The sequence below is a fragment of the Columba livia genome, chromosome 1 (genome assembly GCF_036013475.1).
Source record: "Columba livia isolate bColLiv1 breed racing homer chromosome 1, bColLiv1.pat.W.v2, whole genome shotgun sequence".
Taxonomy (NCBI): Eukaryota; Metazoa; Chordata; class Aves; order Columbiformes; family Columbidae; genus Columba; species Columba livia.
Window position 1 is genome coordinate 161649910 of NC_088602.1, and position 13891 is coordinate 161663800.

Genomic DNA, 13891 nt, shown 5'->3' on the forward strand with positions numbered 1-13891 from the left:
TAGTTAAAAAGGGCTGACGTGAACTAGTAGAATAGAAATCTAGACAGACAGCTGGATAGAAACTGGATCTCTGATTGAGGATTCCCACTGAATTTGGTAGGATCTTGCCAGTGTAAAGAAAGTACATTTTACAGAATAAGCCTTCTGTGTTGGTGCTGAGTTTTAAATTATTCTTTATGGAGGAAATTTGCAGAAATACTGTTGAAGCAAGAGCCCAGTTCCTACCAGTTCAATCACTGTCTGACTGTCCCAGTCCATTCTTCTAGTCTGTCACAATTGAACTATAATGTGATTCAACTTAACTCTCTTTCACTAAAGAAAACTAATTTTTATTACCTGAAAACTGCTGACTGCTACATTTTAAAGTCCTAGTAACTTATTTATATTTTTAAGACTTAATTAAAAAAAAAAAAATACCTAAGTGATAAGAAAGGTACAGAAACAGAGTATTTTCTTATATGGAAACATTCAAGACCAGGCTGGATGAGGCTCTGAGCAACTTGATCTAGTTGAGGATGTCCCTGCTCATTGGAGGGGGGGTTGGACTAGATGACCTGTGAAAGTCCCTTCCAACCCAAACTATTCTGTGATGTGATTCTATGATTCTATGATTCTTTTTCTCCTCTTGTCTCTTGCATATTCTCTTACTTGACACCAAAATATTTAGTTCTCCATCTTATTTAAATATAGCTGCATCTGGACTATGAAGTGGTTGATTGTTGCAGTCGATGCCAGGCTCTTGGGCCCTTGGTTGATGAGAGCAGATGAGATCCCTGTGAAGCTTACTCTGTGTTTGTTCACTGGACTGCAAGACAGTCACCTCCTGTGAGGGAAAACTTTTCCATCTCACCACGGGATTCAGACAAATTTGAGACACATGTTCAGACCAAGGAACTCAAAATTAAGAAATCTATTGGATATATCAGCTTGCTTAAGAAGTCTTCAAAAATCTAGACAGAAGTTAATGATAATTATGATATAATGAGTTAATGTTAGCTACACGGCTTTGAAATATTTTGTCTAGTAGCAAAATGGCAACATTTATTATAAAAATAGCATTATTAGCGTTAATGGTAAAAAAGCCTTGACCTTTTGAAGATATTATTGCTTGAGATAGAGTTCAGATTGTGAAATAGCTGGCCCACTGTGAAATTCTAAAAATGTGAAACTCTTGTCCTGAGTGATCTTGAAAACTAAACTCTTACCCATTAAATAATTTGTGAAGGTGATTTTTATCTCCCATTTTACAAACTATTGTAGGTTACTACATAACCTTTCCTGAACCTTTTTTTTCAGCCAGGCTAGGAAGACTAGGGAAACCTTTCAGACCTGTAGTGATGAAGTTCAGTTGCTTTCATCCAATACTCCAACACTCCATAAGCTTAATCCATGTCCTCTGCAGTCACTGGGAATTTTTTTAATACCTTAGATGCATCTAATTAGATATTTTCCAAAAACTTCCCAGTGCATGAAAATTATTATGGTGACAGGACTGTACCACAAAAATGACATCATTCTCATGCCGTAATTTGAAGATGATACCTATAAAAATGCCTGGACCAAATTGTAGACCTCTGCTTATATCATAAAAGAAATCACTGTAAAATAATAATTAAATTCTATAGATAGGCCACTATAAATACTTAATTAACTAAGTAAAGTTGCTTCATTTTCCTTCTCTTTTTGAATTAATGAAACTGCACTCAAAACGTCTAAATAAATAAGCTACATGGCTTAAAACTAAAATTTTTTAAATTAAGTTCTTCAGATTGTATAAATAGTCCTAAGTTTGTATTTTTCAATAAGACTCTGACAATTTACATTAGCTGAGGATGACCCTTTAAATGATGGAAGGATTAATACATTCATTTTCTATATGAGGAAAACTTCAGTCCTGTATACACCACAGATAATTTTGAGCTTAAAGAAGGCTGAAGAAATGACATGAAGCCCAGCCTAAGATGCTTGATGAAATCTGTAATACTTGAGGGTATTTTGCATCCTGATTCTAGTAAAGAACCATTCTACATAGATTTCTAAACCCTGATTTAACAAAGCAGGTGGTATGAGAGAAAACATGAGTTGATGACATGTTGGCTTTCTTTTTAGTTGAGTATATTCTTATTAATACTTTTTCCCCAAACTCACACATAGTCTTTTTCTTTCAGTCTACACAATACATTTAATAAAAAACACAATAAACAGAACTCTTCACCTTTTTTAAGGGGAGGTATAAATGATACTATTTCACACATTGCTGTGAGAAGCCAGCACCTCAATCTCACAGGCTCCAATGGAGTCTACTTTCATCAGAAGAAGTTCTCATTCATCTTCTGTAACGCCTAGTTATGGTTCATTTTTCAAGTGACAAACTAAGAGCAAACATGTTGACTTGCCACGTAGATGCTGAATTTTGAGAACTTTATGAGTACCATACTATGGAAAATGGTATCACAAAACCATATCAGCAAGTTTCGTCAGCCAAGACTATTAGTGCAGTGAACGAATGGCATTTGTTTAGCTATGGATTAGTTAGATTTACTTGCTTTCTGTTCTGATAATTGACTGCAGGGATTCAGGAACTGTGTCTTACAAAACACGGTAAATCTGAATTTCCCCAAAGTATCTTTACCTTTTTATTTTTTTTAAGAAGTATTTAGAAGAAAGCAGTGATCAAAATAAAGAAGGCACTTGATCACATCTCTATTTTATTTATTATTTTGTTTATATTTTTTAGATTTATTTCTATGTTATATATATTTATATTATTTGATCTTTAATATACAGACAGTAGATTATGGAATATTTCAGGAAGAACTTCTTAGGTTTTCCATAGCTTAATTTAAGTTGTTTATTTAGCTCCACTGAAAATTCTGATACTAATGTAATATGGTTTAGAATGGTTAACTATCAAACAACATTGTGAAAATTTGGTTGAGTAGTTTTTTAAAAATGTTATTCATATTCTTACTTTCCAAAATCTGCTCATTTTTCTTTAATGCTATTGACAACCTGTCAACATGAGGCAATAGAGCCAGTGACTATTCAGCTGAAAATTAATCACTTCTGGGAAGTCATGCTATATCAGATAGCATAGCAATAGTTTTAGCTAGCCTAAATTTAAAAATTCAGCACTCATAGTATTTTCCAGACTGAATCCTTTATGTTTTGGCACAGTAGCTTTTAAACCAAGATCTGCATGTATATGAGAGTTTCAAAGCCGACCTTTAGGCTTTAGTTAACTATTCAAAAAGCTTAAAACCCCTGGGCACCGACTGAACAAATAGTCTTTAGTATTCTAATGATTTCTCACTGACTAAACAGATAAAGCTGAGCCTACCACCCTCCCGAGTTTGGAAGCACACTTTATACTTTCATAACCTCATGGGTCCACAGCTCAATAAAATCCAGTACACACATTATTCAGGGTAGTCTGAGCAGCACAGAAATTGAGAAGAATAAATGGACAAGTGCATTCATAAATGTTGAAGTGCAATTTGACTCTTAAAAGTCTGTAGAATTAGCTTCATGGGGTTCCATACTTACTGTATCAATGATTTCCAGACTTTTATGAGGATGGTGTAGATGGTATATTAAGTGAAGTACTGCTACAGTCAGTTTTGTTTTCCCTTGAAAAATTACAGAATGTGGTGTAACACTATGACACACATGGTATTAGATTCATAATCCATATGAATTTGTATTTATAAGCAGAAGACAGCTGAATGATAAGGATAGTGGTCACAAATGTAGAAAGAAAATGTGACAAAAAAAAAAGAAAAACACTGCTCTTTACATCAAAATGTTGCCTCCAGATAAATGAAAATCTGCAAAGCGCAAAGCCAGTGTTGAAATGTTAATAGAATGAATGCTGCTGAATCCTTTGCAGTATTTTGCAGAAAACACCAACCACACACTGGAAGATCAGCTTTGCTGTGTTTTGTTAAGTGCCATGTGTTGTTAGGAAGATTATCAGTCTATTCTTAAACAGCTTGAGAATACATTCTGTGATTTACAGGGGAAAAACACCACATCTTGAAGCAATAAAGCTGTTTAACTATAAACTAGTCTGTAAACTGATTTATTAAACAAATGATGATAATGTGATACATTCTGTCCTTGTAATTATTCATACTTGACTGACATAAGTAAACAAGATTTGGCCTTTTTTTCTTGTTTCTAGACAGAGCTGGACAAATCCTTCTTACTTTATTTCATATCAGGAAAAGGAATTTTGTTTTACAGTGGAAGAGGTTTCAAATACTGTCAGAATGAGGTAGGTCAGAGCACATGAAGTGTACTTACATTATTCAACCAGTCTACCCAGGGATCACAAGAAGTTCCAAATGTTCTATTACTCTGATCCTGTTTAAATCAATTAAAATCGTATCTTAATAATATGCCTTTAGGTCAGATATAAGGAAAATTATAGGCAATCTACAGATAGCAAGCTTTTGCCCAAATGATACCTTTCCAAAAATGATATTCTCAACACACCTGAAATAATTTCTTGCAAGCAGCCTGGCAAGTGACTGTTACTTAAACAAAGTGAAGGACAAATTCCTGCACCTTCGGAGGAACAAGCTTTATCTTAGGGAAGGCTCAGGAGGGATCTTATCAATATATACAAATACCTGATGAAGGGTGCAAAGAAGTTGGAACCAGGCTCTTTTCAGTAGTGCCTAGTGACAGAAAGAGGCAAAGAACACAAACTGAAACACAGGAGATTCCCTTTGAACATCAGAAAGCACTTTTTCATGGGAGGGTAACTGAGCACCAGCACAAGCAGCCCAGAGTGGTTATGGAGTCTCCCTCCTCGGAGGTATTCAAAAGCTATCTGGACACAGTCCGGGGAAACTGGCTCTAGGTGGCCCTCCTTGAGCAGGGGGATTGGACAAGATGCCCTCCAGAGGTCCCTTCCAACCTGAACCATTCCATGATTCTTTAAGACCACACTATTACTTTGACTCTTTATGGTAATTTCCAAAAAGGCTTGTCTAAAATGCCTCTAATATCTAATGAAGTACAAACTTCAAATTTTCTCTCACTTCATATTTAATGTTGTTCAAATATTGTGCTTTCCTTTCATATATTTCATCATTTCCCAGTTAACTATGGAAGTCACTAGGAGTAAGGTTTACCAGGAACAATACTGTTACGAATATAAGTAATCCTCATGGAAAATACAAAACTACACAAGTGTTTAGACCTTAAGAAGCCCTTCTGAAATAGTTGTCTTCCATTAAGTTTATGAGAGTCACAGATAAAAGGTTTCTATGCAGTATCTGTGTACTTTCCTTTAAAGACAGCAGCTGCTGGATATTTTTTTCTTGTATTTTAGTTTCTCAGGCATCTGCTGGCCTAATGCAAGGGTCTTCCCCCTGACCTGGCTATAATTGATACCAGTTTGAAAAAAAGGTACTGCATTTTTTAAACACCTAGCTGTAACAAAGGAAAAATTTATTTGCCTAAATGAGATGTTATGAAAATAATGGCTTAATTATTTCCAGGTTTTCACATTTGGAAACTATAAAATGAACACTCATCTGTTTTAAATATATAAGCCTTAAATATTAAGCAGCAGAAGAAATTCTTACAACAACCAAACTTTTGTTACATTCTGGCTTCTCCAAAATTCCCGACATAAAATATTTTATCATATTATTGTTGAAATAGATTTGAGGTTCCATTTTTGTTTTTCTGTCTCTTTTATTTTTCGCTTTCAGTCTGTGAATTATTTTTATATTGCTAGCAATGTAGTAGCAACAGCTCTCAGCATTAAGCCAGTATTTTTGATGTCCAGGAAGACAAGAACAGTTGGCAAAGAATTGCTCTCAAGACTAAATTGTTTGAGACTGTGCTGTTCAAACTGTTTCTGTATATGATGGAAATTCAGCATTTTAATTGCACCTGTTTGCTTCCAGGATAGTTTGACATAATTTCTTACTGCGAAATCCTTCTAATTTCCCATTTTTTTCTTTATAGAGTAAGGAAGCTGGAAGAACATAAAAAAAGCAAATTCTAGAAGTGATATTATATCTAATGGTAGAAGGAGATGGTTTAGGCACAGTGGTTTTTTCTTGGTTTTCTGCTCCTGCGACCATCAACTCATTCAATGCATACTTTACTGAACCCACTGATTAGCACTGGCTAATTAATATAATTATTTAATTAGTGTATTAAATTATTCCATATGTGAGAATGTACATTGTCTGCTTTTCAAAGATTATAAGGACACTGCCCCCATTTGATTAAAAAAGCATCCTTGCCACCTAAACAGACAGAACAATGTATTTATTTCCAATAATATAAAGTTTTGACAGTGTCTTATGTAATAAAGAGTTAATGTCCCATTTCTTTATGCTGTTGTTTATCTTTCAATTTCTGAAGAACCAGGAATCATTCATATTGCATTTATCTCCAATATGAAAGTCTGCTTTACAATCAAGAAGAAGGATAATTCTCTTTTGACTTTAAAGAGGAATTTAGATACTGATCAGCACAAAGCAATTCCCTGGAAGGTTTTAATTCCATGGTTACTGAATGTGAAGTGACCTTGTTAGTGGCTTTTGCAGCAATGTTTGAAGGATTTATCTACCAATGAAATACACTGATGCGTGTGTTTGTCTTTTTAGTCAAGGCAGTTACTATTATCATACTATTTTGCAGATTTAACTAATTCAATAAGGATTCAGAAGACTGAATACTGTTTATGCAGTGCAGTCCTATCCTGGGGCTCATAGAACACTTTTGCATACCTTTCAAAATATGTCTGACCGACAGTAGACCAATGTTAAGTCAGAAAAACAGTAACATGGGGTGCTAACCCAAACTGAATGAGCAGATGATTTATCATATAGGAAGAAAGGAAACTTACTTTCTAAACCTGTGTCAGTGATCTGGAAAACAAAACTTGAACTTAGAATTTATTGTATTCTTGAAAGGTATGCCTTTCTCACATGGTAAGTACACAGTGGATCTTTGCCAAGTGCAGTAGCAAAGAGGAAGAGTCAAGATTTCATGGGAATCTGATGGGACCCATAAAAATATATTCCACTGAAATCTAGAGAAGTCTCAAGTATTACCCCCAGCAACACAGGAGGTTAATTGAATAAGCACAGTGATTCGTATTGTTGAAGGAGGTGGCCGGTGCAATGAAATATTTGTAATTAGATTCAATATGAAACATTTGCTATATTGCACAATGACCACATACTTAAAAAAAATCATGAAGGCTGGCACATATATTGGAGAAAAAATGAATTACTATATTTGTTCAGGGAATCCAGCTTGAGCATTCAGTGTTTCGTACAAGTGAAATTGTTGCACTGCTAATTTAGTGCGTAAGATGATGAACAGATTCGCAGTCACATGTGGACTAATATAAATCACATTGTATTCTCATATTCATGCCTGAGGTATGAAACACCTTCTATTTTAGAAACTGAACAATCTCTTCTGCCTTATTTTGAGTTTTCTTTGTTTCTTTTATATCGGTGTATTGCACATCAATTTCTTGTTTGTTATTTTTATATTTGTAAACTCTCCATGATACCTCTTTCATTCTTGAATTCTATTAAGACATCGAATTTGTCAGTCTTAAATTTACAAAAAAAAATGAGTTTAAAGTTTGCACTTAATAGCTCCCTTCTTATAGATTCAGTTGCTCTACAGTGTTAAAATAGATGAAAATTATTAGTGACACATTTCCCTTTTCTATATAAAGGCAATGCAATGCATGGAGACATATTTCTTGTTTTCTTGATTTTCTCCTGGATTTGCTCAACTGGAGATTGAAATGGTCTGGTTTTCACTTTAAGCCATTTTATCTTATTATAATTGAACTAAGAAGTCTCTATTAACAACATTTTTTTCCCATTTAAATGCTTACATACTATGATTAGATCTCTTCTTACTCTGGTTACGATAAACAGATTTAGCTGCTTAAGTCTTTCACTGTAATGCACATTTTCCAGTCTTTTTAATCAATCTCACACTTCTGCTTTGAACTCTCTCCAACCGATCAACATCTTTCTAGACCTCCAAAAAGTGGCTAAAACTTTACAAATGCAGTTGCATGATTGCTGTATACAAAGATTATGTATCCTCCCTAATTGATAGTCTTGTGTTTAAACATCCAAGGATTTCCTTAGCCCTTTCAGCTACAGATCTGTAGTGAGAGCTCATGTTTAGCTCATTATCTATCATGACCTTCCTAAGCCCTGCCAGAACCCTTGCCTGCCTAGGTAGATTTCTTGCTTTACAGCTCATCATATTAAGGCAGGAGTTGCATATTTTTGCCCCCGTTATTGAGCTGTCTGGATTACTCTGTTGTTTCTTTTTTATCTTTCTTCCTCTTTACTAGATTCTTTTGTAATCCATTTAGCATCTACTAACTTTAGTAGCAAAAAGTTGTCAGGTTTTTCTCCAGTAAAGCAATTAGATGACAGAGTATAAAAATGATCCCTTTAGGACCCACAGGAAGTGCACCTGTTTCAAGATGATTAATTATTAGCAATTAATTATTGAAACATATCATGGAGTTTTTAATCCTTTTAATATGCACCATGTCAGTTTTGTATCAAATGACATAATTATTGGAAAAGCACAGGATATGAGTTATATAGAAAGGAGATTCCATCCCCCCTCCCCCCTGAACATTTGTTACTCTTTATCAATTAGTGAAAGAAGCACCTGGGAAAAATTACCCAAAGTCACACCATGTGTGGCAGACAGATTTCTTCTCCTAGTTCTTTTGTGGCTTAGAGGTTTGTGATAGCAGTTTTACATGACCCAGGGTGAACCTCCATTAAATGATTTCCTGGAGGAGTAATTAAAAGGAAATGATTTGCTTTTCTGGTCTCTGCTTGGAGTTTACCTTAAGTCTCAAAGGTGAAATGAATGGAAGTGGAGGAAAAATATGCAAAGCTAAAAATAACACAAAATCACATATTTTCTTTAGTATTTGGTGTGCATGTAATGTTATGTGATGGAATTAGGCAGTACTATAGTTAAACTCATTTAAACCCCATTGAAATATTTGGCAACGAGCACAAACCAGTTTCTAAACCTAGTGTATCTTTTTTTTTTTTTTTTTTTTTCCATATCTTGACCTTCCAACTTAACATGAAGAGTGCCATTGTATCAGAGTAAAACACCGCTGTGACTTTAAAGATTACCTCTTTTTATGGCACCTTCATTCAAACAGAACTTATTCTTGTTTCCAGAAGCAGTTCAGTTACATTGCTGTTCTGTAGGCGTTTTACTAGATTCTGGGAAATTATCTTTATTTGCTTTCATTTGGCTGGTGCACTCCATCTGCAACATCTGCTTCTATGTGAGGAGAACTGTACTCTGAATACATGTGCATGTATGTGTGTGTTTCCTTTCTCCTATATTCTGAGCTCTGACTGTGGTCTGTTATCTGGAGGGAAACTTTAGAAGCTATATCAAAGTTCAGGAAGCAGGAACTGGCTTTTGACCAAAGCCTTCCCTTTTCTACTCCACAATACATCTGGGGCCTTTCACAGTTGATTATTGTAATATCAGCATAATACAGCACTGACATACAACTGAGAACTTTAACAACACTTAAACACTGGAAAGAAAAATTCACGAGCAGCAGGGAAATTAATTAGCAAAAGGTGACCTGCTTTGGTTAGTCACTAGTCCAAAAGCCCCTTAAGCTTGTCACTCTGTATCAATTTTTTTGAAGTTTGCTTAGAAAATGGTTTAAAAGCTAGAAAAGCAGCTTGCCAAAAGACGTGCTGCTGCTGCAGACCAGTTTTTGCCTGAAAATCCAGGTGGATTATATGTGCATAAATTCCACAGGACTGAAGAGATCCTTTGTATTTATTTTTCCACACAAACATGAATATATTTACAAGGGAAAGTTCAAACTGCTGATTTTAGTCACTTGATTTGAGCAAGAAAAAATTTTATTCACTAATATATAGAGTCCCTTGGAGGAAATAAAAAACTGGAAAAGTATGATGTCTAGAAAAGAGATACAGAAAAAAAAAATGTATTTTTGGCCTTAAATTCTCACAATATTTTTAATTTCCTTTTTTGTTTGTTTGTTTGTTTGTTTAAACTGAAAAGCTAGAAGTATGTTTTTTGGTCTTTGTTTGGTTTGTTTGTTTGTTTGGTGTGTTGGTTGTTTATTTTTTTTTTTTAGTTCATACATATCCCCATCTTTTTTGCAAAATTGAAGAAGATGTTTCTATTACTATTAAAACAAATTTTATCAATTAAAAAAATCTTATAAAATAGAAACAATTTGTGATCAAGTTACCGGCCTTCTTGTTACTCTTTGAGACTATGCCATTTAAATTCTTTCTGAAACATGTGGAAATATGTGGAGATTTCTATGTATCACCCTCATTCAGGATTAAAAATCCTATGCTAAATCGTAGAAGCCTGTTGCCAGTCCCTGGGATTAGGGAATTTATATATATATATATTTTTTTTTTGCCTGTAACTGGATATATAAGCATAAAGTTGTTTTGGAACCTGGGAAAAAACAATGTCTGAATTAATCACCAGATAACTTAAATACACCCAGGTAAGTGTTATTAAATAATAGAGAAAGTGTAAGTTGATGTTAAAACTAAACTGAAACATATAAAATTAAGACTTAGCAAAAGGAATAAGGGATTCAATTTCAATGTTGGATGCAGTAAATTCAGGCTTAATATCACAAATATTGCTTAATATGTAGAAATGAACTGGAGAATTTGCCAAAGAAAATGGATGGAGCTTTTTTTTTTTTAATTAGAAAATATACATTGTAGAGTAATATTGAATTGACAGCAGATTAAAAATGAGTCATATGAGATTCAACTTCATGTCTGCTTCAAAGGCACGACACATATATGATGCTAAGCTTGTGTTCAAGTACTCCGTTATACAAGGTCAGAGTGTTCAGTCCGTACAGGCTTATGTCTTGCTGCATTAAAATGGACATGACCATAGTTAATTAGTAAAAGACTACTAGATGTCAACAGGAGGAATATTTTTTTGCTATGTTTGTCCCTTTTGTATAGACAAAGAGTAGAGAAAGAGCTTCCTAATTCCCTTGAATTGCCAAAGAGTGATTCATTAATAATGATAATAACTTAACTCTCACTGTTTATGCAGTATTTCTGAACTGGTGCAGTTTGTTAGAAAATCAGGTTTTCTCTTTTAAGAACAAACATGTGTGCTTCAAAATTTTGTTTTTTTTTTAATGAATTAAACCAAATATATCAAAGTACCTTGTAAACTAGAATTTCTGTCAGAGAAGAAAAAAAAAAAAAAAAAACACCTTTGAAAACAGTGTTGAAAATATATACTGTAACAACCTAATTCCAACCTGAAATACCCATTCCTGTTGGGTTTACTTTCCTATCTGTTGACAGTGGTGAATCTGACTAGAGTCTCCATTGAGTTGCTTCCAGAGTTCACAGCAGGTGGATCAAGGAAACATTGCAAAGCAGATTTCCTCCATTTTTCTGAGCCAGCTCTCTTCCAGTTTTACTCCAAACCCATGGACTCATAAACTCGTCAGAGAAGAAGAAATGTCACAATAAACTCCAGTCACATGCATAGCCGTCTGGTGACAAGACTCATTGCAAGAGCAAAAATTTTGCATGACTGTACAGAAAAATGTTAAGAACTTTCATAATAAACTGAAATTGTATGCATACTGTTGATTTTTCTTTCAAAATTTTAATTTTGGACAGTTAAAATGAAAAGTTTACAAACACATTTTATAATGTACTTAACAACAAAAAGAGTAGTCTATATCAATATTAACATGTCAAAACAGTTAGAACTGTGAGCTGTAAATCATACCTTTACAAGATATGCTGAGCATTTAGGTGTATGAGTGGAAGATTGTTATCAATACTGTTTTCCCTCTCTTCTTTCCTTCCCCACCTCACTCCTTTTATTAATGCTGCAAATTGAGTAAACAAACGAAAATAAGTAAAAAACATTCTGCTTGTGTTTGAGTATACCAGCTGTACCAGGTCAAACTGAAATGACATCAAAACACTTACAGTAGTTACTAAAAAACACTTAAAAGCCCCCAAACCCTGTGATCTGAGGTTATATAGGAATGTGCACAGGGAAACACTGCACAGATCTGTATATATACACACACAGAGATATGTATGTACTCTGGAATGATTCTGGATCTTTACGTGTCCTTATTTACTAGAACTAATATAGCACTGTAAGGTAAATAGCTGTACAGCTGCTTAGTTTGCTGATTGCAAACTTTGTGGAGTCTTCCTAAGTACTGCCGACTGTTACTTCAAAGTAGACTGAAGTGAAATTGCAAAATGACGAAATATGATAAGGTGGCACTTTCAACCAGTTTGTAGTCATTTTATAATACCTGAAGTGATAAGCACAGGCAAAAGAATCATTTTATTCAGTTTAGCAGGTATTTCCAAGGTTTGCTATTCAGATAGTGTTTGATAGCATTTTAACTCCTTGCTCATTTCAAAGTCTATAAGCTTTTTCCCCTTAAAATTTTATTCACCCTTGCTGTTTGCAATGTATTTCCTGCAAAACTGATTTCTGAAAAGCTGCTATGGTGCTAATTCTGGTCAGAGTAACAAAACCAAATGGTTTAGGAAAAATTTCTACATGTCTGTCCAGCATTGGGATTTTTTGCCTTTTTATTTTTCTTAATTAATTACAGATAAAAAATGGTTTAAAACTGGTTTACTTTTATTTCAAATGATCTTATTCCAAACTCTGTGTCTGAATTTCAAAACTAGTGGATACACAGACCATGCTATACGAAATACAGCTAATTTGCAGATGTGTCTGTACACAGCAATTTCAAGTACTGTTTGAAAACAGTCTAACTGATTTTAGGTACAAGATCATTCTTATGTCTGTGGATACTGCCTCCATCAAGCTATGCCTGCAAGATACTAACTGTTGAGGTGAAACAAAAAGTACATATTTTTGTTCAAATAAATATAAAAATTTTAAAGTTAAAAACTCTGCACTACATTTTTTTTTTTTTTAATTGCAGGATTACTGTATGGTTCACAAAACATACGAAAGTAGATTGTTTTTTCTTCTTACTTTAGACTAAATGCTGCCTTAATTAGTAGGTGTTATTGGATGCAGAGTTCCTATCCCTTTAAGATCTTTCTTCCAGCTTGTTTTAACGGGTTTTTAGAACCATATGAGCTGGTTCTGATTTTCAGATATTTGGGAACATATACAATAACATGCTTCATTTAACTCAGCTTTAGTTTCTCCCTTTGTAAGAATCAATAGATAATTATACTTGCTACAGAAGGAAAGACTGGATGTGTTAGGGAAAGGGGCAGTTAAGCTGTTTGTTAGAACTTTCTGTGGCTGAGCAAAACAAGTCTCTGACACACTAGGAAGGTCTTTCATGCCATAAAGTTTTAAACTGTGAATCCTGTTTCCTGGTTTCTTTTATAGTGCAACCTTCAAAGGAATAGTTTGTTTTCATTGTCTTTGATGTACCTTATGCCAAGAAACTAATTACTCAAAGAATAGGATGTAGTAAACACAAAAGGAAATGTCACAGAAGTCACATGAACTTTGAAAATGCAAGAAGCATGATATTGCCCCCCTTGAGTTTGGGTGCCTGAATGCATAAAAATCCAAGCTGTTCTTATCTCAGACTTCAATTCATGTCTCTGAGGCGTAATTTGTGGTCTACATTCAGTCTCTAAAGGATTTTATTTCACATCTGCAATTGAGAAAAAACAGAATTTAACTGAACTGCTAGTAATCCCTAGAGAAGGTGATCATTCTACATTAGGTCAAGATTATCAGAGAGGTATTCATTAAAGTTCCAGATAAGCAAAGCATTTAAGCTTATGCTTAAGTGCATCACTGTTCTGCAAAACAC